This window comes from Macrobrachium nipponense, chromosome 16 (assembly GCF_015104395.2).
Source record: "Macrobrachium nipponense isolate FS-2020 chromosome 16, ASM1510439v2, whole genome shotgun sequence".
NCBI lineage: Eukaryota > Metazoa > Arthropoda > Malacostraca > Decapoda > Palaemonidae > Macrobrachium > Macrobrachium nipponense.
In genome coordinates, this window is record NC_087209.1 from 24,375,569 (window position 1) to 24,403,068 (window position 27,500).

Genomic DNA, 27,500 nt, shown 5'->3' on the forward strand with positions numbered 1-27,500 from the left:
CCTCCCGCTTTTTACACTAATAATCGGTTTATGTAAATGGATGTAGGTTGGTAAAGAAGGCATGGGAACTTTATTTCTTGCCCGCTAGCCTTAAAATCGAGACACCATCTTCTTTCACTAGTTTTCTGTGTAACTGGGATGCATAATGGTTTTATAATATGTTTTAACAGTTCATATTCCAATCATATATATATATATTATATACTATTATTATTATATATATATATGTAATTATATATATAAGTTATAGAAATATAATATTATATTTAAATTATAATATATATTATTACATAAACATAAATTATATATTAACATCATATATATATATATAATATATATAATTATTAAGCCACACATCAAGGGTACTAATCATAGGGCAGGTCAGGCAGAGGGCACAGGAACATATACAACATCCATTTTGATACAAATTTATTGTCAAACGCGCGTTTCTTGACCCATGGTCACCCATCATTCAGGGACATTATATAAAATAAAAGGAAATCCGAGGCACTAAATTAAAAGAAAACCTAATATAAAGCATAAGAAAACTTAAAATAGGGAAACTAAAGTTGAAACTTAAATACTGCACTCACACTTAAATACATTTTAACACATTAATTAAAAACCAAGCTTTAAAATGATCCCTTAAAAAAACTAAACTTTAATAAAGAAAAAATAAAGGTAAAAACGAACTTTAAAATGAAGAGCAAGGCGCACCTCTCAAAATAAACAGAGACAAAACGCACTATAAAAGCAAATACACAAGAACAGAAAAAGAAAAAGGGGCGGACAACAAATGATAATATATAATATATAAAAAAAAAAAAAAAAAAAAAACAAGCTAGTTTAGCTATGAACAGTGGGGGAACAGCCGAGTGATTGGCAATTTAACGAAGGTACAATTTATCTTTATTAGCAGAACTTTTTTACCAAGAGAAAGCAGTTTCTCCAGGTTTCCTTGACTTGGCCAATTATTTTGAAAGGTGTTCATATTTGATCGATGTTTCTTGCACCGCTTAGAAAGTTGCAAGACAATTCCGATCAAATATGACAACTTTAAAATAATTTGGCCAAGCTCAATGGAAACCCTGGAGAACTGCTTCTTCCCTTGGAAAGTCTGCTCATAAATAGAAAGGAAATTTCGTACCGTTCGTTAAATTGCCAATTCAATCGGCTGTTCACCCCTGTTCATGAGCATAAACTAGCTTGTTTTTTTTTTTGTTTTTTTTTTTTTTTTTTATATATAATATATATATTTGGTCCGCCTTACTTTTTATGTTACTTGTGTAATCTTTTTTAGTGCGTTTGTCCTCTGTTTATTTTGAGACGGTGCGCCTTGCCATTCATTTTATTTTCAAGTTCGTTTTTACCTTTATTTTTTCTTTTTTTTTATTCTTAAGTTTTAGTATCTTTTTAAAGGATCATCTTTTAAGCCTTGGTTTTTAATGTTGTACAAATGTATTCTTTAAGTGTGATTCAGTAAGTTTAACGTTCAACTTAGTTTCCATTTTAAGTTTTCTTATGCTTTATTATATGGTTTCTTTTAATTATGTGCTCGGGAATTCCTTTTTATATAGAATGTCCTGATGATTTTGTGACCATGGGTCAAGAACGCGTTGACAATTAAAATGGGGTAATCAAATGGATGTGCATATGGTTCCAGCCGCCCTTCTCCAAGCCCGATTATATATAATATAATCCATACAGATAATAGTCTATATATCATTATATGAATATAATATATATTTATCTTATAGATAATATATATATAAATAAATATATAACTTATTAATAATATATATTATATATATATATATATATATATATATAAAGAATATACTCTCACCAATTTTTTCTTTGGGGTTTTGGGGGGCCCAATTAATTTATTTATATTATAACTTATATTCTCTCTCTCTCTCTCCTCTCTCATCTCTCTCGTCTCATCTCTTCTCTATAGATATATATAATTATATTATATTATATCTATAATATATATAATATAATATATAGTTGTATATAAAATAAAATATTATATGTAATGTTTATATTATATATATATATATATTTATATATATATACAATACATATATTATATATATTTTATATATAATATATATATATATTATTATATTAGTCTTATATATATTTGATATATTCATATCATATATATTAATATAACTATATATAAATATATGCTTAAACTTGTTACGATTGTATGTGTGGGGCACCAGTTAATTATAGATATTTTACGTGTACTCGAAACTGCGTCCATATTTAAAGTGTTAGTAATGAAGTTTTTTTTTATCAGAGTATGTGCCATGCGTGTACATTACGCTTTTTACTTAGATTCAATACAAGAACCGCTGTTCCAAAATCGTTCAACAAGACGCAGTGTGAACTTTATTGCCACGCCTAGTGCCTTCACTGGTGCAAAAGATTCGCAGTCTTTCCAAATTACATGACAAACACTTTATTCTCCAATTACAAATGGCTCGAGGCACTGGGCGCATTCCATTTAGTGCCGCCATTCATATGTCAAATCTAATTTGCGCTGAAAAATATTCAATATTATTAAGCCAATTGTTGCACTGTGAACAAAATTGACTTTAAAACTGGAATAACGGCAGTGAAATACTAGGATGTCAGGCACCAAATTACTTGTGTGCGACGTTTATAACAAAAAATTCGTGGATTGTTTCCTTTCCCGGGTTTTGTTCTCTTTCATTATGTGAAATCAGGCGTTAATGCTCTGTCTGGGCAGATTATTTATATATATATATATATATATATATATATATATATATATATATATAGTGTGTGTATATATTATCTATATCTATATTATATATATATATATATTGAATTATATATATATATATATCATATATATATATATATATATTTAATTATGATATATATATATATATCTATATATATCATATATATATACTATATATATATATAATATATCTATCTATCTATCTATCTATCTATCTATCTAGCTATCTATCTATCTATCTATGTATCTATATATCTATCTATCTATATAGATATATATATATATATATATATATATATATATAATATATATATATAATATATATATATACGGGTGTGTGATATATATAGATTATATATATCTAAATGTATATATATATATATATATATATATTATATATATATATATATATACATATATATATATATATATATATATATATATATATATATATATATATATATATATATAAATAACGCCCCTGTTAATATCGAATTCACAATGCCATGGAATTAACCTCAACACATGAGGTGTTATTCAATTCGAGTGCATCTGCCCCCTGTCAGGATTCAAACCTTTGTTATTAAAGCTTGAAATGTAGAATGGGGAGAGCTATCAAACCGAATCGCGTAATATATAGGGAAGGGACCATATCCTAAACTTTCGGTGTTCAGAAAGTATTTTGGAGGAGGTTGTCAGTACCATGTGTGTGTCGCCGGCTTGGCCGACTTAGCAAATTTGACTAACTTTACCGGTAAGTATCCCACTTCATGGGTCATCCAAGGCATAATGAGATATAACAGCCTCTTTTGGTGATGACCTACTTTTAATAGGTCCTTCTGAAAATCGCTCGTTAGTTGAGTAAAATGACTAGTTGAACACGAGTCCATTTCTTGGTAGTGCAGATCTCTGCTAGCATTTGCCAAGTCTGAGGTATCCGTGCCAAGAGATACCCACTCACACTCGCCTCAGTTTGTCAGAGGGTATCAGTCTGGTTCTTCAGGACTCCCTCTGGTGCCCACAGGACCTCGGCTGATACTTCCACGCACTATTCTCCTAGGGGTTTTGTGCAAGGACATGTCCAAGGCACCTCTTCTCCGTTTATTCAATGTCAACATACGGAACTTCGTGGTATCTTTTTATGATCACTTCTAACAATCCTAATATTGAAAAAGAAAACCCACAAAATTACTTGACCCAGGCTGAAAACAACCTACACATCTCTTGAAAAAGGCCCACAGATGGGCCTGAAAGTAACTCGAATATTGAGTAAAATAAAATTGTGAAATTCTTGTAAGTAAACACGCTATAACAGTATGGGTTTCTTTTTCAATCTCCAGAAGAAAAAACTGAAAGAAGTTTTTGTTTACTCCTAATATTCTTAAGTCTAGTCTATCATCTACAATTATCTTTTAGACATTTTTTCATTGCCACTATGAGTCATGTCATATAGCATTACAGATTGTAACAGACTTACGTTTACAGTTTCTCTGTCTGTCTGTCGGTCTGTCTGTCTGTCTGGTTTCCTCAACTTATTCAGTCTGCCCATTATTTGATATGCTTTTCAACCTTTTTTTTGTAGCCTAGTTCACAACAGAATCCAACCTCTCGGATTTTATTCCCAATGCTAAAATTTAATCATTGTAACAAATGCAGTAAAGTAAGCATTACAAAGCCGTCATTATATTCATCGCTGATTTATGCAAAGTACGTTACGTCTGAATCCCTGCCAAATAGCGAACGGCGGAAACGGAAGCTAGCTTTGAAATATCTTTCGAATCTTTTAATCGCTTTAACATCCTGACATAAATCAGATGCGGAAGGAGAGAAAATCTCTCTGTTAAAAGCGGAAATTTTATTAAAAGAAAGTTGTTGGCAATATTGGTTGAGTGGCTCTTGTTCCTCCCCTATATAAGTGCGGATGTCGATGCTTGTTTGTTGTGTGTGTATGAGAGAGAGAGAGAGAGAGAGAGAGAGAGAGAGAGAGAGAGACTAGGATGTGGAGTTTGACAGTAATTGTATTCTATATATTCCGCAAGATGAAATTTATCCTTCTGAGGAATATGCTAAAAGTAATAGAATAAGAAAAGTGACTTAATTTACGAGAGAAATTTAATTTTCATCAAGATTATAAATTTGTACCTACACACACACACACACACACACTACATATATATATTATATAATATATATATATATATATATATATATATATATATCACATATATATATTATATATATATATATATATATATATATATATATATATATACATATATATATATATATATATATATATATATACATAACTTATATATATATAATAATATACCTATATATGATTGTATATATATATATATATATATATATATATATATATATATATATATATATAGACACATACATGTATATATATCACAGGTTTTGATAACAAAATACATTCACTTTTATACACCCTGAATGACTGTTAAAATTCAGTGTTGTCAGTATTGTGCAAAGGGGGAAAAAGAAAAGCTTTTGTAAAAACTAAAATTTCTTTTGTTTCAGTGACCCCAAAGAAATTTCATGCCTTCCTTCCCTTAAAGCAAGAGGAGCTGTTTGTTCATAGTCTATTTTTAATCCCTAACACTCTTCAATCAAAGACTTACATTTTCTTTTCTTTTTTTCTCTCTGATCTCAAAAAAGCTATCCAGTGGAAAGTCCCAAATATGCCTACAAACAAGGAGGATTACCTTACCATGCGTGTAATTAGGAGTTTCGGTAATGTTTCCTTTATTCTTCTTCTTAATCCTTAACTGATGATAATGAGACCCTAAAGCAATTCCTAAGCAGGTAACAACTGGTGAGGCAACGTCTTGGAAAGTAAACAAGCTTCTTTGGACGCTGGTTGAGAGTAACACGAATATCGTGGTTTTATTCTGTAGGTGGTTTTTGTGTTATAAACTATAATAAAAACATGAACGGACTGATGTTTTAAACATAGTATTACTAACGTATTTTTATTGACGGTGGAAAAAAAGGGCTCAATTTATAGCGTACTATTATGGCGTTTGAGAGCCTACTAAAGTTCCTTTAGAAATATTTATAAAAAAAAAAATCAATACTTTTAGATATTTTTTTTAGATACGAATACAGACGGACCTTCAGCCAAGTTATAGATTTCAGCTAAAATAATTTTACGTGAATCTTTTCGGTTTTTTGTAGCCCTATGAAGTTATAGGAAACTATATGATATATATATACTTATATATATATATATATATATATATATATATATATATATATATATACTATATATATATATATATATATATATATATATATATATATATATATATATATATATATATATATTATATGGGTATTTTATGTTCTTGGCAAACGGCAATGCGTCACTGCTGTGACATGTGATTGCCATTAGGGACGAGGGGACAGATATGCCCACCGAATTTGTATGCGAACTATTAACTGCATATTGTGAACTTATCATTGCGTGGTTTGGACCTGGTGTTTATCGTAGTGTACTTTAATTGCAAAAAGTCATAACGGGATTATCTGGGTTTAGTGTTAGAAAAAGTAGATAGCGAAGCTAACTTCTTTTTCCACAATGATGAGGAAACATTATTTATTTTTCTTTTCACTCTAAGCGTCTAAATTCTAATCCTGTTGTATGCATTACATAACTCTTAAAATATTTGAAACTGCTGACCTAGAGTTAAACTTGACTCGATTGATGAAAATGTGTATATGTGAGTTACAGTACCACTGGAACAGGCCAACCGGAAACACTTCGGAAGTTTATCAAAGGGCCTTCTTAAACCCCTCTCCATCGTCTCTACAGTTGGGAGTTTTGAAGAAAGAAAATGTGCCAGGGCGGAGGGGGATTTGTCTCTCTACCCGTGCTGATGGTCGCGACCGTAAGAGGCTTAGAGAAGCTCTCCAAAGGGCGAGGTGTCTCCTCTCAAACGACTCGCCACCCTTTGAATTCAAATCTGTCAGCCGATGTACCCGCGCCTCCGCCGTCACAGGAAGAGAGAGAGAGAGAGTTACGGCCTCCTTTGTGCGACTCTCAAGGTTACTTGAAGTCTTAGGTCTCGTTACGCACACTATGGGGTATTACGAAAGGAACCCTCTTTTGAGGAGGTTTATAATAGGGACATTATCCGATGATGATTCTCGACATATTTTTGGTCATAACTTTTACGGTTTTGTTTCTGTTCAGAGGAATTTATTTCTGGTGATAGAAATTCATTTCTCGATATAATGTGGTTCGGATCTCCCAATAAGTTGTAGGTCCAGTTGCTAGGTGACCAATTGGTTCCTGGACACGTAAAAATATCTAATCCTTTGGTCTAGCCCTAGGAGAGCTGTTAACCAACTCAGTGGTCTGGTAAACCTAAGATATGCTTAATTTTTTTTTGTTTTACCCAACATTTTTGTGCAGTCCTCTGGTATGCTGTTCAGTTTTAGGCAATTTTACTATCTTCCATTTATAATTAGATTTTAATCATAAACCGTAGTGCAGAGAGCCTATATCACCGTTTGTTTTGGGAGCAAATAATCTTTTACTTGATGAACGATATGTAAATTTGAGAAATTATTGCTTTGAGAAATTACGGCTTTGAGAACTGTCTGTGGCAGTTGTGACCATTGATGTCTGGTCAATATGCACTGCTGTTCAGGCTCATGATGGTATGCGCTTGTATTTTCAATTAATGAAGTTTTTCTAGAGATTGTTTTTGACAGCCTGAACTTGAATGATATCTTGAATAGTAGATGATGAGGGGGCAAGTGTGTGCCAAATATCCAGTTGTGCGTCAAGTCATTGAGATTGTGACCCGTAATCAATTACTCCTTATGAAACCAACTCCTCTCTTGTAATATGAAAATTAAGCATATTTCTTTGTTTTTAAATGATTCTCTCTCTCTCTCTCTCTCTCTCTCTCTCTCTCTCTCTCTCTCTCTCATCTCTCTCTCTCTCCTCTCTGATTGAAAAATAATAAATGTTTTGAGACATTTTCTTGATGTCGTTATTTGAAATTCAAATGCAGTTTTTTTCAGCTGGCAGATTTCACCGGATCAGTTTTCATGAAAATTGAAAATATTCGTGTTAGTTGTAAAATGCAGCAGAACTTATGTTTATGGTGTAGATGATATCTGAGAATCGGTTTTCAGATGAATGCTTGAAGTAGCCTCAAGACATTCGGTAAACCTTTGCAGGTGCATTAAAATCTTTCATTAATGTGAATAAAAGAAATTGAGTAGGTCTGAGTTGAGTAATTAAAATGTGAAATTTGCCGTATGTACAAAAATATATTGTATGCGATTTATCTCTACTGTATTTGAAGGGAAAAGATAAGATGTATGATATTAAATTTTGGGAATTGAATGTAGTTCATGACTGGCTTTATTTTCATTGTGATATTTTCATGATAAAAGTACGGCGGCTTATTTTCCAGTTTTACCCTCTGTCCGTAGAGCAAAAATAACTTGATAAATATAAGTTTCTAAAGTAAATCCTATGAGTATGTATCTACACTTACGATATGGGGATCACAGCTTATCCGGTTTTGATTCCTTCCTCATGTTACCAACAAGTTGTGTGTCTGGAAAAGCCCCTTTAGTGGTGTGATTGACATGTCTGTTCATCAAGGTGATCTGCGTGAGTGGTAAGTTTTTAGAAATCTTGTCTTTCCAACATACTTGAAACGATTGACGTCTTAGACACAACGAAGTTGTCTTCCTTCTTTTGCCACATTTAGTGGCTATTTTTATTGATTTATTTACTTGCCTAACTTTTTCGAAAGGCCTTGGGTTCATTTAGCATTTTTCCAAGTCTGATGAATTATATATGGCAGAATAGTCATCTGCATTGTGGCATCTCCAAACTTTGTACTTTTGTCCTATTTATATATTTCTCGGTTGAACTTGTGATTACACATACCTGTTTAGTGGTCTCATAATTTCATGTGTAGTTAATTTCCTGCTAATTTCATGTAAAAATCTTTCTTTTTTTTTTTGGTTTGTATTGATTGATTTTACATTATTACCCCCCCCCCCCCCCCCCTCCCAACTCTCTCTCTCTCTCTCTCTCTCTCCAGAATGTGATCCAGAATGTGATAGAATACTTAATGCATATTAGAGATTCGTAGATTGGCTAAGAGATAAAAAATAAACAGTATTGATACTGACAAAGAATTTGTTTTCACTCGTCTTGTCCAAACCTCGGACCTTGAACTTTCTCTTGGTATCAGGTGCTGACAGTATATTCATTTTCATATTCCTTGTGGAGGGTTTGGAGGATGGCAGCGTAAGAGTGCTTGTAAGGTATGGGGATTCGATGTTATGCTGATGAGTCTTTGTGGAGGTGTATGAAGCGACTACTACTTTCGTAAGTGTTTCTGCACCAAATATTCTTCCACGATCTGCTGTTAATTTAGGGGACTGAAAGTGATAGTTTTCTTTGGTTTTATCCTATGCAGACGAAGTCTTGTGCTATTGTTATTATTCCATTCGTCTGTCCCTCTGTCTTTCCATTACTGAGTATGTCACTTACCAAGCCGTAACCACTCTTATACAATCCGAGGTATTTCATTCAACATATTTCAGTCAAAATTAGAGCAGCCCGTATATAGGTCCTAGGTGGGGTATTCGTGTGTCACAAAACGTATTTTAGGTAAATAGTATTGTCACTGTGACTCTGGCAAGAGCTGTTATGGAGTCGTCTTCAGCAATTTATATTTCAGATTGCTTATTACAGAAATATTGGTCGTGGTTTCTTAAGCTATTTTGTTGATTTAGCGATATTCTCAAATTGCTTGTTTTGGAGTCAAGCCAACTTAAATTATATTTTATATCCAAATAGTATACATAGAAATATATATTATATATATATATATATATATATATATATATATATACTATATATATATATATGTATGTGTGTGTGTGTGTGTGTGTGTGTGAGTGTGTTAATTTGTTAATTTATCTATTTGTAGCATCTCGCGGGTTTAATTCTCCTCTCAATTCTTTAAGCTGCGAAAAGCAATTGACTAGCTATCTAAGGAATTTGTATACACACACACACACAGCACACACACACATATATAGGATATAATTATATATATAGATATATATATATATAATATTAGAATATATAAATAAAAGCGTCCCTGTTATGTATACACACACCGCATATGTAATTATATATTAGATATATATATATGATATATATTCTATATATACTATAAATATACATAGAGTATATATTATATTATATATCTATAAATAACTATTAGAATCTAATATATATATATAATATAGATATTATATATTATTATATTAAATATATATAGATTGACTATAATATATAATAATATATATTATAATATTATATTATATACTTATATATATATATATAGTTATAGACTATATATATATATATCTATATTATTTATATATAAAAGCGTCCCTGTATGTATACACACACGCATTATTTGATATTAGATATATAATATATTTATATATATATTACATATTATTATTATATAAATAATATTATATATAAATACACAATAATATATATATATCCTTTAAAAATATATACACACATATATATATTATATATATATTATTATATATATATATTAAATATTATATAAATAATATTATATAATAAATAAAGATATAGATATATATAGATAATATAATAAATATATATATAGATAAATATACATAATAATAATATATATATTATATATAATATAGAATATATATTTAATATATATAATTTAATAAATATATATTTATATATCTATATATATAGATATATATTTCTATATATATATATAATATATATATTTATATATATATATATAGATATATATATATATAAATAATAGAATATATATATATATATAATTTAATATAGAGTATATATATTATTTATATTATAATTTATAGATAGATATATAATATATAATTTAAATATAATAATTTATATTTAAATATTATAATATATATATATATTATATATGTATATTTATATATATTTATATTTATATATATATATATAGTATATATTTATATATATATCTATAATATATATGATTATATAATATTCTATATATATACTAGAATATAGATTATATAGATAGATATATATAGTTTGTAGCTTATGTTAGGAATATCAAGAAATGTGTGCCCTAGGTTATAAATAATTATGGAAATCTGAAAAAATACATAAAGGTATCTGACAAAGACGTAAAAGCATGTGGTCATCATTCAATAAAAATGTGAAGTGACGATCACTTGGTATCTCAACTCTAGCCATACCAGCCGCCCCAAACTAGTAGTGGCGAATTTGGAGAGAGAGAGGAGAGAGAGAGAGAGAGAGAGAGAGAGAGAGAGAGAGAGGAGCAGCTAGCTATAATATAAAACCAATTTCTTGAGTGGGAAGAGGAGTTGTTGGGCGTCTCTATATATGTGTGTGTGTGTGTTGCACCTCGCAAGTGTTGTGTGTGTAAAGAGCCTATCATGTGGAGCAACCATGCGTGAGATAGACGGAGGGGGAGATGGAAAAATAACAATTCTTGGTTGTGCTTTCCTTTTTTCCATAGAGTCGTTATTTCTCTCTCTCTCTCTCTCTCTCTCTCTCTCTCTCTCTCTCTCGCTGTGTATGTGTGGAAGTGTTTGTATGCGTCACACTCATAACTTTGTATGTGTGACAATTCTTGGTTGCATTTGCCTTTTCCCAACGGAATCGTTCTCTCTCTCTCTCTCTCTCTCTCTCTCTCTCTCTCTCTCTCTCTCTCTCTCTCTCTCTCTTCCCTTAGAAGTGTATGTGCCTCAGTGTTAACTTTGAGCGTATGACAATTCTTGAAAAAACCTCTCTCTCTCTCTCTCTCTCTCTCTCTCAGACAATATTTTTTTATATTTAGATCGGGGTTTCTTTGTCCACTCTAGACCAAGGATTAAGGCTTTCCTTTTGTCTTTCCAATAAGTCATCCTTTTAACAAAAGGTAATGGAGGCTATTAGTCCAGTCGTTCTCCTCTTGTCTGCCCTGGAAGAAAAGTGGATATTTAAGTCTTTTGTTCGGGTTTTGTGCTCTTTGTTCTTTCTCTCTCTCCGCTGTCAATAGATGGGATTTTGTTTATGGACGTCACCGGGCCAATGTCGCGGCGCTTCTTTAAAAAAAAAAAAAAAAAAAAAAAAAATTCACTTGAGGAAATATCAAGTCAAATTCTATGCTGTAACTTCACATTGCCACCGACGTTTCCCCATTTCGGTAATGAATAAAGAAATTTATTGAATTACAGCCATTGCCAGGGCCGACTTCCTCGCCATTTCTGATTATAAACTGATTAGAAAAATGAATTCTAGGAGTGGTAATTCACTTGCCGAAAGATAAACTAGATTACTTGCTCTGGAGTGAATACAAAGTCGTTGGATTTTTTTTTTCCTGTGATAAGTTATTGCAGCATCTAGTCTTTGATAGAAAATCATAATTTCCCCTTTGTTGGACTCCTGAATGTGTGATGTGCGAATCCATAATTGAATTTTTTCCCCCACGAATATGCGTACTTTTAAAAGCAGCGATTTGGAATGGTGTTCAATGAATAAGAGGCGAAGTTGTGAGTGGCTTATTAGTCTCATTGTAATGTTTAATTTATAGCAGATAACAATGTACCGGAATGCATTGGAAAGTTTTCATGCATTGTGTTGACATTTATATTTTACCTTTTTTTTTCGGAAATTTTGCACCCAGGTTTCAAGGACCATTTTTGTCTTTTTCTTCCCCTCTCTGCGATCGTCCTCTTCCGCTGGTGTGGGTAACTTGTGGAAATTGTAAAATGGTTGCCTCTCTCTCTCTCTCTCTCTCTCTCTCTCTCTCTCTCTCTCTCTCTCCATGAAAGTCTAGGCATTATACTTGAAGATGGTAAAATGAACCATTATACATATTAATTTTTTTTATACTTTAAACCCCTTTTTTTATTTTTAGAATAAGCATCTTTTTTTATATTGAATTATTGAGTTATTTAAGCGTATTTTTTTTTTTTTTTTTTTTGCCTCAGTCAATCGGATGTATTATCCTTGTGAATTTGAATGCCATGGATATAAAGGAAGATTTCTTTATTGGCAGTAGAAATATTTTTCATGGTCAATTTTTCATGGTGTTTTGAGCCTCATGATATATTGCTAAAGGGGCGTAAGTCAGTTGGAACTAGGTTATTTTATGTATGTGAAGATCCAAAGCAATATTTACAACGTGTTCTGGAGATTCTTTTGGCAAGAGAAGTTTATAATGCACTAGGTGAATCTTTGATTTATATCTTACGAATCCTATAGTGTAGGAGAATAAGTGGCGTAAAGTGGCGTAGTAGAATAAGTGAAGTAAAGTAACATAAAAGTAAAATTGGCTGCATCAAATTGTCTTCAATCGTATAAGGAAGATTCAACTTTTATTTTTTGTGCTCTATTAACTGAAATTAATGCAAATGCGAGATGCACATTGCAGATCAAAGGAGCATTCGAAGATATTAGGATTCATTACGGTTCGTTACCCGCCTACTGCATACATTAGGATTAATTTAGGGCTAATTCGATTTGCTGGAAAAATTAAATGTACCATTGACTTGTGGCGAATTTTTTTTTTTTTTTTTTTTTTTGCCGCAATTAGATCCTTTATTGGTCTTTTCGGAGTCCGGGCAGATCGGGATTTCAGATAAAGTCCCTCGAATATAAAATGGCGAGCAATGGAGTCCAGTTACAGCCAAGACGTTCAGAAGTTTTGCTCTGTAATTGACAAGAATGCCTTTTAGATTAACCTGGTCGCACCAGCTAAGGTCTTGAAGTTTTTCCAACTTCTCTTCGTCGTCAGTGTTTCGTCAAGGGTTGTAATTCCTCTGGATGCTTTTAATTCATGACAAGCGTAGGTGTGCACTCACTCATTGAACCACTTCAGACGACAGTGGAATGAACATTAACATACTTCCTTGGAGTTAATTCAAAAGTGATTATGTTCCTCTGGACACCACAGTTCATGTTCTGAACGTCCAGTCCTGTGGAGCAGAATAGTTTAAGAGCAAAGAGACACGAATGAGGTAACTTTTTACTTAAAAATTCATTGAGCTTTCGTTCAGTTCTAGAAATCTAATTCGAGATAGTAATATTAAGGCATGAAGTAAATAAAAAGTCGGTGAAAAAATTATTATTATTATTATTATTATTATTATTATTATTATTATTATTATTATTATTATTAATTTTTTTTTTTTTTTTTTTTTTTTTTTTTTTTTTTTGCTCTATCACAGTCCTCCAATTCGACTGGGTGGTATTTATAGTGTGGGGTTCCGGGTTGCATCCTGCCTCCTTAGGAGTTCCATCACTCTCTTACTATGTTGTGCCGATTCTAGGATCACACTCTTCTGCATGAGTCCTGGAGCTACTTCAGCCTCTAGTTTTTTCTAGATTCCTTTTCAGGGATATTGGGATCGTGCCTAGTGCTCCTATGATTATGGGTACGATTTCCACTGGCATATCCCATATCCTTCTTATTTCTATTTTCAGATCTTGATACTTATCCAATTTTTCCCTCTCTTTCTCTTCAACTCTGGTGTCCCATGGTATTGCGACATCAATGAGTGATACTTTCTTCTTGACCTTGTCAATCAACGTCACGTCTGGTCTGTTTGCACGTATCACCCTATCCGTTCTGATACCATAGTCCCAGAGGATCTTTGCCTGATCGTTTTCTATCACTCCTTCAGGTTGGTGCTCGTACCACTTATTACTGCAAGGTAGCTGATGTTTCTTGCACAGGCTCCAGTGGAGGGCTTTTGCTACTGAATCATGCCTCTTTTTGTACTGGTTCTGTGCAAGTGCCGGGCATTCACTTGCTATGTGGTTTATGGTTTCACTTTTCGTATTGCACTTCCTACATATGGGAGAGATGTTATTTCCGTCTATCGTACTTTGAACATATCTGGTTCTTAGGGCCTGATCTTGTGCCGCTGTTATCATTCCTTCAGTTTCCTTCTTTAGCTCTCCCCTCTGTAGCCATTGCCAATTGTCATCGCTGGCTAGTTCTTTAGTCTGTCTCATGTATTGTCCGTGCATTGGTTTGTTGTGCCAGTCCTCTGTTCTTTCTGTCTTTATTATTATTATTATTATTATTATTATTATTATTATTATTATTATTATTATTATTATTATTATTATTATTATTATTATTATCATCATCATCATCATCATCATCATATAATATATAATAATAATAATAATATATTATATTTTATTTATTTATTTATTTTATTTTATTTTATTTTATTTTATTCTATCACAGTCCTCCCATTCGACTGGGTGGTATTTATAAGTGCGGGGTTCCGGGTTGCATCCTGCCTCCTTAGGAGACCATCACATCTTACTATGCGCGCTGTTTCTAGGAGCACGGTCTTCTGCATTAGTCCTGAAGCTATTTCAGCCTCTGGTTTTCCAGATTCCTTTTCAGGGATCTTGGGATCGTGCCTAGTGTTCACATGATTATTGGTGCTATTCCCACTGGCATATCCCGTATCCTTCTTATTTCTATTTCAGGTTTTGATACTTAAACATTTTTCCTTTCTCTTCAACTCTGGTGTCCCATTATTATTATATTATTATTATTATTATTATTTTATTATTATTATTATTATTATTATTATTATTATATAGGAAGGATGTGACCTTTTTCCATATTATAATTTAAAGGCGTATATTACTTTCATTTCAGCTAAGTAAAAAGGCATTAGTATAGTATTTCTGTGATTTCCACCAGATACATGGTTGATCAATTCTATATATCCTCCATTAACCAGATCGACCCGTTGTGTTGACTTTTGTTACCCGCGACAAAATCCGTGTTATATATAATAACCAGTCCATTCTGCGCTTACCATTTGATATAAAAATCGCGATCCCATGAATTTCAAAATACTCTTGCAATGGGTGTTAAATGGGCATCTAGTATGCGGTGCTAATTGACCATAATAGATGGACATAGAACGCAGTAATGTACTCGGCTTTGAAAAAATTCACGCTTCCCTATATTTCACGTGGGCACATTTATAGGGACTTTTTCGCGAGCTGTAGTGGCTGTGTTTGCAAATTCTGCTGTATGTATCTTTTGAGGGATATTGTTTAACTGTAACTTTGTTTACTGGTATAATAAGTTTATTTCTGTGTTGTTGATGTTTAGAGAAACTGTAAACTCCTCTTCACATACCGTTTTAGTCGACTCCCGTTGGCAAGAAAGTTCTTAAAAAAGAACGAAAGCCTGATTTTAATAAAGGCTTAGGGAAGATTTAATAACTGTATTTTTATATCGGTATGATGTAAGAGATTTTCATCTTTATATTTTGGTTTAACTCCTCTCCAGTAAATATCATTATCCCATCATAAGAAAGAAACTTGGGAAAAATATGATGGTCATCATTTTCTTTTGATGTCCCTCACTTAGTCACGTTTTCCATGTCATAACTGCTTAAGTAGGAAATCTTTCTATGTGTAACTTTTAACTCTAAATGAACGCATGGTATTGGTAGAAAATCATTGGGGGTGCAGTCTGCTAGATATGTTTTTGTTTAATTTTTTTTCGGGAAGGCATGACTTTAAAAGTTGTGTTACAAGTCATCGCGTTGGTACACATTAGTTTTAGTTTTCTCTAAAAGAAAGCTATTGTGTTGGGGTTGAACTTAAAACTACTGAGGCTAGAGGGCTGCAAATTGGTATGTTGATCATCCACGTTCAAATCATCAAACATATCAAATTGCAGCCCTCTAGCCTCAGTAGTTTTTTTTTAAATTTTATTTAAGGTGAAAGTTAGCCATGATCGTACGTCTAACACCGTTATAGATATCAACAACACAGGCTACCACCAAGCCATGGCTAAAAGTTTCATAGGCCACGGCCGAGATTTTCACGAACCGTGGCCGAAAGTTTCATACGGCATGAGATAAGATTTTGACTTGTTTAACTCGTGTGATCAGTGTCACAAAACATACAACTTATAAAATTGAAAAAAAATTTTCCCGTGATTTTCATACAGTTTACGAATACGCTCTATATATATTGGATGTTGCAAACGGTAATGTTCACCAGGTCCCCCCTCCCTTTTAAATTCGGGTCCCTATGAAATCGGACTCGCCCCCTGAGAAATTCAAATTTTCCTTGTCTGTTGTCATAGGTCAGCAGACTTAATAATATATCCCCTTGAAGGAAACGAGTATCTAGTTGGTAAGCAAACGAAAGGTATTTGAAACGCAAATATTGATTTTGCACAATTTTTCATTATTAAGTTTATGCGATGTGTTTCCCTAAAAAACAGAACAAAGGCAATCTTAACTATCCAATTTTTAGAAGGTTAGTAGGGAAGTAGCCCCGTATGAAGATGGTATTGTGGATCGCCATGATACTGATCTGGAAAGTAATAATTGTGGGAAATCTTCTTGGACGGTTTATGTGACACGAAAGGGAACTTGTCACTTTAAGCTGACACCTTCCAGGCGCTCATGATTAGGTAGTGTTGATAATTGCTGAAAAATTAAAATAGTGTTCTGTAAAAGTACACATCGATTTTCTCGTGAAACCGTTTTTAAGCCACAGGTAAGCTTTGGCCGTCCGTGAAATATTAACATTTTATGTCTCGCAAAATATTTAACTCTTAAATTCAGTGACTGCACCGTATTTTGGTGACTGAATGTGATACGGAGAATTTGCTATGGCCGACCTCGGTATTTACACTTCGTTAATCAGTGCTTCATATAAACGAAGGCTACAAATGTTTTATGTGTGCGTTAACGAGCAGTTTCGTCAGGCTTTCGAATTTAACTTGCGAGAGAGAGAGAGAGAGAGAGAGAGAGAGAGAGAGAGAGAGAGAGACTCACTCACGCACACATACACACACACACACACACACATACACGAGCACCTGCCCTTTCCCAACTCGGGGTTCAAGTGAAATGGCATATTTGACTTTTAGTTGATCGATTTCTAGGGAAGAGGTGTTGTTTATTGCAATTCTCCCATTAATCAAATCAAAATGCAAGAGCTCTTTCTCTTGGTTTAATTATATAAGAAATAGTATTTATAGTTTTTTTTACTATGTATTACACTTCCAGTAGATGCAATATACATGCAAACTGTTATTGTTTTTTTATTCAAACGATAAATTTTTTTTTATTTTACTTATTTAGTTTTTTGGTTCTTTATACAAGGTTTAATTTAAGAACCGTACTTGTATACGGACCGCCTTGTCCAAGTTCTTCGTACAATGCATACAGATACTACACATTTTCCTCGATTATGGCCTGTAGTGTTAGTTTTTGTTCTTAAATGTTCGTCTGATCATAATCGATAATTATTAGTAGTGTACACGTTGGTTCTCGGATGTTCCCTATTTCACACCAAGGAATATTAATCACTGGTTAGATTTTGTTTTGTGATGTAGTCAGTAAAGTTCTACGCAAGTTAATGACAGTATAGTATAGTGTGTGTGTGTGTGTGAGAGAGAGAGAGAGAGAGAGAGAGAGAGAGAGAGAGAGAGAGAGAGAGAACGCATGCGGGGTAAAGTGAATTTTTCAGCCCTAGACATCATACGCATACCAGATTCGGTTCTTTGTATTCTACGTCAACTTGGGTGAAGGATATTATTATAATCATTATTATTACTAAGTGCAATCATAAGTCGACATCGAAATACGCCCAGTCCATGCCAGGGCCATGAGGAGAGACGTGTCAGATAATCGAAAGCAGTATTATTATTGTTATTTGTTCATTTACTGTGACAAATAAATAAATTTGTAAGCATTATCCCGGAAATTGACTCCTCCTGATGAGTAATATCAGCACAATACTCGCCAGTTGTAGTAGCAGAGAGAAAGCAATTATTAGAAAAATAGAGAAGACTATTTACAAAAGTTGAATGCAGCTGATGCAGCAATATCTTTCAATAAGATTCTTTTGTTTGAAAGAGGGTCTCCTTCCAAGATATTATTATTATTATTATTATTATTATTATTATTATTATTATTATTATTATTATTATTATTATTATTATTATTCAGAAGATTTTTTTGAAACCCCCCCTATTCATATGGAAAAAGCCCACACGGGTCATTGACCTGAAATGGAAGCTTCCAAAGAATATGGTGTTCACTAGGGAGAGATAAAAGGAGGTAAAGGGAAACACAGAGAAAAGAGATCTCATTTATTAAAAAAGAAAGAAAAAACAGATTAAATTTATAAACAAATAAAACTGTATTAAAATGCAAGGCGAATTAGTTGTGGGGTAGTAGTGCATGCCAATCTTCGCTTGAACTTCTGAAGTTCCAATTGCACTGCATCCTCAGGGAAGGAAGTTCCACAGACCAACGGTGTGAAGAATGACCGACCTCTCGAATTGAAAAGTTCCAACTTGACTGTTTTTTAATTTCTTGTAACTGTTTAAAAAAAACAGTAAAACAATGCACCTAATGCGGTGCACTGCAGGCATTACTTAAAAGTTGTTAAAATTACTCGTTAGACGAGTGGTTTACGTGGCCGCCTACTGATTTGGGTGTCCCAAGTTTGATTCCCCAGTAACTGTTTAAAAAAAACAGTAAAACAATGCACCTAATGCGGTGCACTGCAGGCATTACTTAAAGGTTGTTAAAATTCCTCGTGAGACGAGTGGTTTACGTGGCCGCCTACCGATTCGGTTGTCCCAAGTTCGATTCACCGCTCTGCTAACGTGGAATGAGAGGAATTTGTTTCTGGACATTAGAAATTAATTTCTCGATATAATGTGGGTCGAAATACACAATAAGCTGTAGGTCCCGTTCCTAGCCACGTAAAAATATCTAATCCTTCGGGCCAGCCCTTGGAGAGCTGTTAATCAGCTCAGTGGTCTGGTTAAACTAAGATATACTTAAGGTTGTTTGCAGCGTGTCTTCTGCCCTTAGCTGCAACCCCTTTCATTCCTTTTACTGTACCTCCTCATATTCTCTTTCTTCCATCGTACTTTCCTCTCTCCCCTAACGATTGATTCATAAAGCAACTGCTTTGAAGTGTTACTCCTGTTACACCTTTCAAACCTTTTACTGTCAGTTTCCATTTCAGCGCTGAATAGCCTCATAGGTCCCAGTGCTTGGCCTTTGGCCTAAATTCTATATTAATTTATTTGTAACTGTTCGAAGTTCGATTCTCGGCGAGGCCAACGTGGAATCAGAGAAATGTATTTCTGGTGATAGAAATTCATTTCTCGACATAATGTGGTTCGGATCCCACAATAAGCTGTAGGTCCCGTTGCTAGGTGACCAATTGGTTCCTAGCCACGTAAAATATATCTAATCCTTCGGGCCAGCCATAGAGGAGCTGCTAATCAGCTCAGTTATTTGTAACAGTTAGTTTAGCATTTAATATTTGCAACGCATTGCATGTGTTAATGTGTTACGTTAATCATTCTTTATTACGAAAGTGTCACGATCTTCAGATTGAATGTTTCGATGGAAACTTGTGCCTGGGCCCCAAAATCCTCGTGTAGCCGTATCGTTCCTCGGACAACTTTTCCTCCTAACTGCGTCTCTTTAAGTCACTAATGACTTCGTCACTTAGTGACTTTGGCAAACGATAACAACTTATCTGCTCCGATTCGCTGTTGCAACGAAGCCCTTCTGATGTTTTTTGGCCTTTAAATTGGGCAGATTTATCTCTTTTGTATATATATTTAGAAAGAATAGTATGTAACCTCACGATGGTTGTAATAATAATAATAATAATAATAATAATAATAATAAAATAATAATAATAATAATGTGTTGTTATTTTTTCTTCATTTATTTATTTATTTATTTTTGTTTGGTTTATCACAGTACTCCAATTCGACTGGGTGGTATTCATAGTGTGGGGTTCCGGGTTGCATCCTGCCTCCTTAGGAGTCCATCACTTAATATGTGTGCTGTTTCTAGGAGCGCACACTTCTGCATTAGTTCTGGAGCTACTTCAGCCTCTTGTTTTTCCAGATTCTTTTTCAGGGATCTTGGGATCGTGCCTAGTGTTCCTATGATTATGGGTACAATTTCCACTGGTATATCCCATATCCTTCTTATTTTCTATTTTCAGGTCTTGATATTTATCCTTTTATATTATTATTATTATTATTATTATTATTATTATTATTATTATTATTATTATTATTATTATTATTATTATTATTATTATTATTGCCTGATTCAGCGACATTAATCTTGTAGAGGTTATCTATTTTTCTTATTGTGGTCTATTCATTGCTACTTAGATAGGTGAGTAACACACCTATATTGTCATAATATCAATATAGGTGTGTTACTCACCTGTCTAAGTAGCAAAGAAAAGGCCGCAATAAGAAAAAGAGTGAAGCTGCAATACCTTTAACAAGACTTGTTTTAAAAGAGAGTCTCTTACCCATTAATAACAATACAATAATAATAATAATAATAATAATAATAATAATAATAATAAAATAAATAATAATAATAATAATAATAATAATAATAATAATAATAATAATAAGAATCATAAAATAATAATAATAATAATGTTCTAGACGGTCCACAATAATACAAAGTGTTAAGAGTCCGTGTATAATTTTTAAGACTTTACAAAAAGCTTTCGAACCCTTCCCTGGGTTCATCTTCAGTCCAAATTCATTTGGACTGAAGATGGTTCGAAAGCTTTTTGTAAAGTCTTAAAATTATACACGGACTCTTAACACTGTATTATTATGGACCCTTTGAACATTATATATACTCTCGCGATAATGAATTTTTCCCCAATAATAATATAATAATAATAATAATAATAATAATAATAATAATAATAATAATAATAATAATAATGTACTTAGGAAGCAGACCCTCTCTCAAACATACTTTGTGAAAAGTAATGGCTACTTCAGCAGCGTTACACTTCTAGAGATTGTTCTCTGTTTTCCGAATAGAGACTTTTTCCGTGCTACTTAAACAGGCTAGTAAAGCGCCTATATAGAGGTCATGATCACATACAGCGTCAAAATCGGTGTATATATTTTAATTTTACAAATATAGGCGCTCCACTAGCCACTTTAAGTAGCACGGAAAAGCCGCTATTCGGAAAATAGAGAAGAATCTCTACAAATGTTACGCTGCTGAAATAGCCATTACTTTTATTAAATTAATAATAATAATAATAATAATAATAATAATAATAATAATAATAATAATAATAATAATAATAATAATAATAATAATAGTTTTCGTCGTTATTTTCCATAATATCGACAGATCCTTTTCCTTTTCCTAAATATTAAGAATAACCCCTACGTAAACGTGTTTGATGTCGCGGTTATAAAACAATCGAGTTTTCTGTACAGCATATAATGTTATATGAAACCCTCAGCTACGGCCCATGAAAGTCTCAGCCGCGATCTATGAAACTTTCAGCCACGGCTCGGCGATGACCCGTGTTGTTTGTACCGATAGTCGTGCCAGATGCACGATCATTGCTAACTTTAACCTTAAAATATGAATTACTGAGCGTAGCGGGCTGCGATTTTGTATATTTGATGATTGGATGGTAGATGATCAAGATCCCAATTTGCAGCCTTCTTGCCTCAGTAGTGTTTAAGAAGGGAGGAGTGGGGGGGGAGGGCGGGCAAAAAAAACAAAAAAAAAAAAAAAAATCTCAGCAACTGCGTTATCATCCCTCAAATGAATATTACTTCTTACTTGAAATGAATGCCCCTCCGAAGTCACCTTGACGGAATATTTAGTAATGTTAAATGTAAACTCAGACTCGCACTACTGAATATCACTCTCCTAGTGCCGATATTGAAATCCTTTGATACGTAGAGAAATTAAGTTAAAGATTAATAATACGACAATCACATGAAATGATAAATGGAGGCACGTATCAGGTCATAGATAGTATTGCGCAGAAGGTAATGTTTTTTAGTAATCTGAGCTTAGGTTATTTCCGTGATTGTTAGCTGTTGTGATGTGAAATTCATCATAGTGCATCATTTAAACATTACATTACCGGGCTTATTTCTCAAACAAATAAATTATTCCATGATTTATATAGATATGTTTATTTTTATTTTATTTCCCTATTGTAAGAGATCTGATGCGTCGTGTCGTCCTGTGGTTATAAAGCATTGTGGATAATTCTTTGTGTAATGCATTGTGAATAATCCTGTGTATGTTACGGGCAGTTACGTTCGTGGCACCTTGATATTGATACAGGTTTTGAAAGGAAAAAATATCCAATGAACTTTGCATGACTGGCACATTTATTTGTTGTATAATCTGTGACATTTTGTCATAATCCCTGATGGTCGTCCATGTTTATCTAGTGAAATATATTATCTCGTCCCTGTAGTCATGTTGAGCACTATTATAATCCGGTCATTTACAACCACGTGTAAAATTCCCATTTTGGATACCTGGGCCATTACTGTTTGACATTTAACTAATCTCCCGTAATTAAGTGTAATTGCTTAAAAACCCATTTCCCCATGATCACAGGTACCTTCCCTCTTCGTTACAATTGATTGCTTTAAAATACCACCTCCTTTGGCTTGACGTTTTCACCAGGAAAAGTTTCCGCGACAGAGAACATTTTTACCTTGTTAACCAAAGTTAAATTAAGCAGCTCGAGGGAATGAAGACAATGCACGGGACACTCGCTTAATTGTGCGTGACTGTTCGTCTGCTTGTGTGTACGTGTGGTGGTGGTGGTGTTGCGCTCACACAGGTGTATGTGTAAACATGCACCGATATACTTGTATGTGAGTGCACGCAGATACGCATATTTGTAACCTGCGCTTAAGTATTGTGATAATTACATATTTACGAAGCATCTTCGCCCCAAATTAGAGATTGTAAATTGACCTCAAGGGGCGCAGACCATTAGGCCACTTTTTCCTTAAATATCCTTTATGTTAACAGTGAATTTAAGATTGGTGACAATAAACTGTGGTAGGTTGCAACCAGGTTGGAGTGGGCCATTGAGTTAGTAGCTTCATCCAAAAAACATTTTCTGACAACCGGAAGTTTACCACACTCCGGAGCCGTCGCCTCTGAGGGGAAAAGGCATGCTATACAACTTAGAGCCTCTTTATGATTCTACCACTAATGTTAATACATTCATTGATTGTCTGTGCTCCCTGAGATATAGTTACTAGCACTGCAAAGCTACACTGACTTTGAATTATTGTTTTTTTTTTCATATTTCTTGCATTTGGATCTGAGGCTTTGATGTGATAAGCATATATCCAAAAAGTGTGAAGACTAGAGAAGTTGAGAGAACATGGTGGCTATTATTATCATCACACACTATCTGGGAAACATAACCGGTATATCCTATATATATATATATATGATATATATATATATATATATATATATATATATATATATATATAGCTCTCACTTTCATAAAGGTTAAAATTTCACTGCACCAGCTGAACAAAACTTGCCTAAAACTAATTATATATATAAGGGTATATATATATATATATATATATATTATCTATCTATATATATATATATATATATATATATATATATATATATATATAGATATATATATATATATATATATAGGATATACCGGTTATGTTTCCCACAAAATGTGTGATGATAATAAGCCTCCTTGTTCTCTCAACTTCTCTAGTCTTCAAACTTTTTGGATATACGCTTATCACATCAAAGCCTTAGATCCAAAATGCAAGAAATATGAAGTCATTCTGATGTCAGATATATCGGGATCGAACTCTTTGGATATGCTTGTCACTACAAAGCCTTAGATCCAAATGCAAGAAATATGAAAAAAATCTTTAATTCAAAGTCAGTGTAGCTTTGCAGCGCTAGCAACTATATCTCAGCCAATTTCCTATCGGGAAAGTGGGGTTAGTGTTCATATATCTCTATATATAGTATGTATGTATGTATGTATGTATGTATATATGGTATGTATGTATGTATGCAAGCAAGCATGCATAAATCTAAAATATCTGAGAGAAAGGGAGCATCAAACCATCGTTCTTACATTTGTCGACATGCATTATCAACGTGCATCCTTTCGACCTTCCTGCGACGGGATGACATCACCGCTCAAGTTTTTTTTCCGAATTGGGAACCTGACTCATGGCAATAATATGAAATATTCAAGGACTCGAATGTGGTTATTCCGTTTGCCGATTCAACGGGTTCCCTCCTGCTGCTTTCTCTCGAGGGGCTTGAGGATAAATAGTGGCTCTCCCGTGTATAAGTGATGAGGGCCAGGGGACGACCACAAAGGGCCAGAGCCTTCGGACCCACTGTTAGTTCAGCCACTAGAGTGATTTAGCCCACTGAGGAGAGAGAGTTTAGAGACGAAGAGAAGATGAGAGAGAGAGAGAGAGAGAGAGAGAATATATACTCCTCATCCATAATTCTCCCCTTACTCCCTTCCCGTATCCATATTACCCCCCTCCCCCAACTCCAATTCCCCTCTTCTCCTCTCCTTCCAATTTTCCTTTTCCTCGTCTATATCCCTCTATCCCTCTACCCGACCCCACCCTCCTCTACACAAAGCTATGTAGTTACTTGGATTTAGATCAAGTTCCTTTATCATGGAAATATCAGACAAAAAACAACCGCCGTTTACCTAGTGCCTGAACAAACCTTATACGTAAGACCTGCCCCAACTCCCCCCCCCCCCCACCCCCCCCCCCCCCCCTGGCTTCTCTTCTTCTTCACCTCCGGATCCCCAAATCCCCTCCCTCCCTTTCCCCCTCCCCCCACGTTCCCACCCCTCCTACTGTCCTAGCTGCTTTCATCTTGCCTCTTTCCCCCCACCCACCCCCCCACCCAGTGATCTTCTCCTTCCCCTGTCCCTAAACCCCTCCCCCTCATCTTATTCCTTCTTTTCTCCTTCTGAGTGAGTTTAGCTCAGGAAGACTACAATAACATCATCAATATTCCCCGGGAATCCATTTTTCGATCGGTGGCTGTTCGGTGCGTTCAGTAAATGCATATCCATATTTAATCGATGCAAGACAAATGTTTTTCTAAGAAGAAATGGGTCGAAGGAAATTTTGTCCCCCAACTGGGCTTTTGCTCCTAAAGTCGAAATTCGTCTTATGTATTTATATACCTTGGTTTCCTTTCCGATTAAGTTTTTTTCCCTCCCTTATTGGAATTTTATCATTTTTTATGGCCATATGTCTTATTTGCAAAAAAATAAAATAAAAAATAATAAAATAAACAAATAAAATAAAATGATAAAATAAATGACTAAATAAATAAATAAATAAAAGATAAAAAGAAAAATATAAAGTAAAATAATAAAATAAATAATTAAATAAAAGATGAAAAATAAAAAGATAAAATAAATAAATGAATAAAAAAGAGAATGTGTTCAGTCTTTTTAAGGAATACAAGGCATACATTTTTATACGTAATGACTAATATATAATGTATTCGTGTGTGTGTGTGTGTGTGTGAGTATATACATATACTTACGTATGACTAGATAATAGTTATTTATTTAAGTCATGGTCATCTGTTAAATAAAAATTCTGGGTTATTAGAACATTTATATTAATTATAATTGTTGATTTTACAGATACCTGTGACGACGAAATGAAAAGTATGTAATTTTACCAATCAATGAAAGTTTTAATTCACGACACATTTTAGTTTTATTTTTAACTTTGCCATTTCCCAATATGTTTTCATTCTCTTTCCACTTAAGGTTTTAAATCTGAAATAAAGGAAAAGGAATGTGCCAAGGGTTATCATGGACTTCACTTTGCTAACCCACTGTGGTTCGAGTCCCACAGGGGAATGAGTATTTTTCCATAAGTTTCTTTTTTCGACGGCAAGCCTTGCGAGGGGAATTTCACTGAGTAAAAATGGGACATCGAGAAGTTCGTGATCGATCTGGCCATAGGTAGCCATATGCAGATCTCGTGCAATTGGTAGTTACAAAACACTCTCTCTCTCTCTCTCTCTCTCTCTCTCTCTAGTATTTATATATATGTGTGTGTATATGTATGTATGTATACATACATACATAAATATATATGTATATATGTATATATGTATGTATGTATGTATATATATATATATATATATATATATATATATATATATATATATATATATATATATATATATATCTTACCTTACCTTACCTTACAGACCTTACATCTTGTTCGGGTTGCCCCAGGTCCCTCAGTGTGAGCACCTCTAATGTCTACCAGAGAGTTGCTAGTACATCTTCCGGTATATTTTGCATCTTCCAATCTTGGATGGTCTGGGATGCAGTTTATAGTGTGTGTGTGTGTGTGTGTTCGTATGAGTGTGCTTACGTACATAAATGTGTGTAAAGCGCGTTAAGATTTAAGTTTTTGCTAAGTGCACAGGAACAAATTGAAAACTCAATTAAAACCATCAGACAAAATACACAAAATGCAAAACTGAAACACAAACTAAGAACGTCATTATTGCATATATTCATATTACAATTGCTGTTGATTATTAGCAGGTGGAGTTGGGCAAATTGCAGTATATTTTGTAAAACAGGAAAATCTCTCGTTGTTTGATATTTATAATCATTATCCTTGTTGCTTCATAATTTCAATGAAGCGCAATTAGGATTTGTGACACCTGGTATGGACGTGGGCAGTGCAGATTGGGCTTG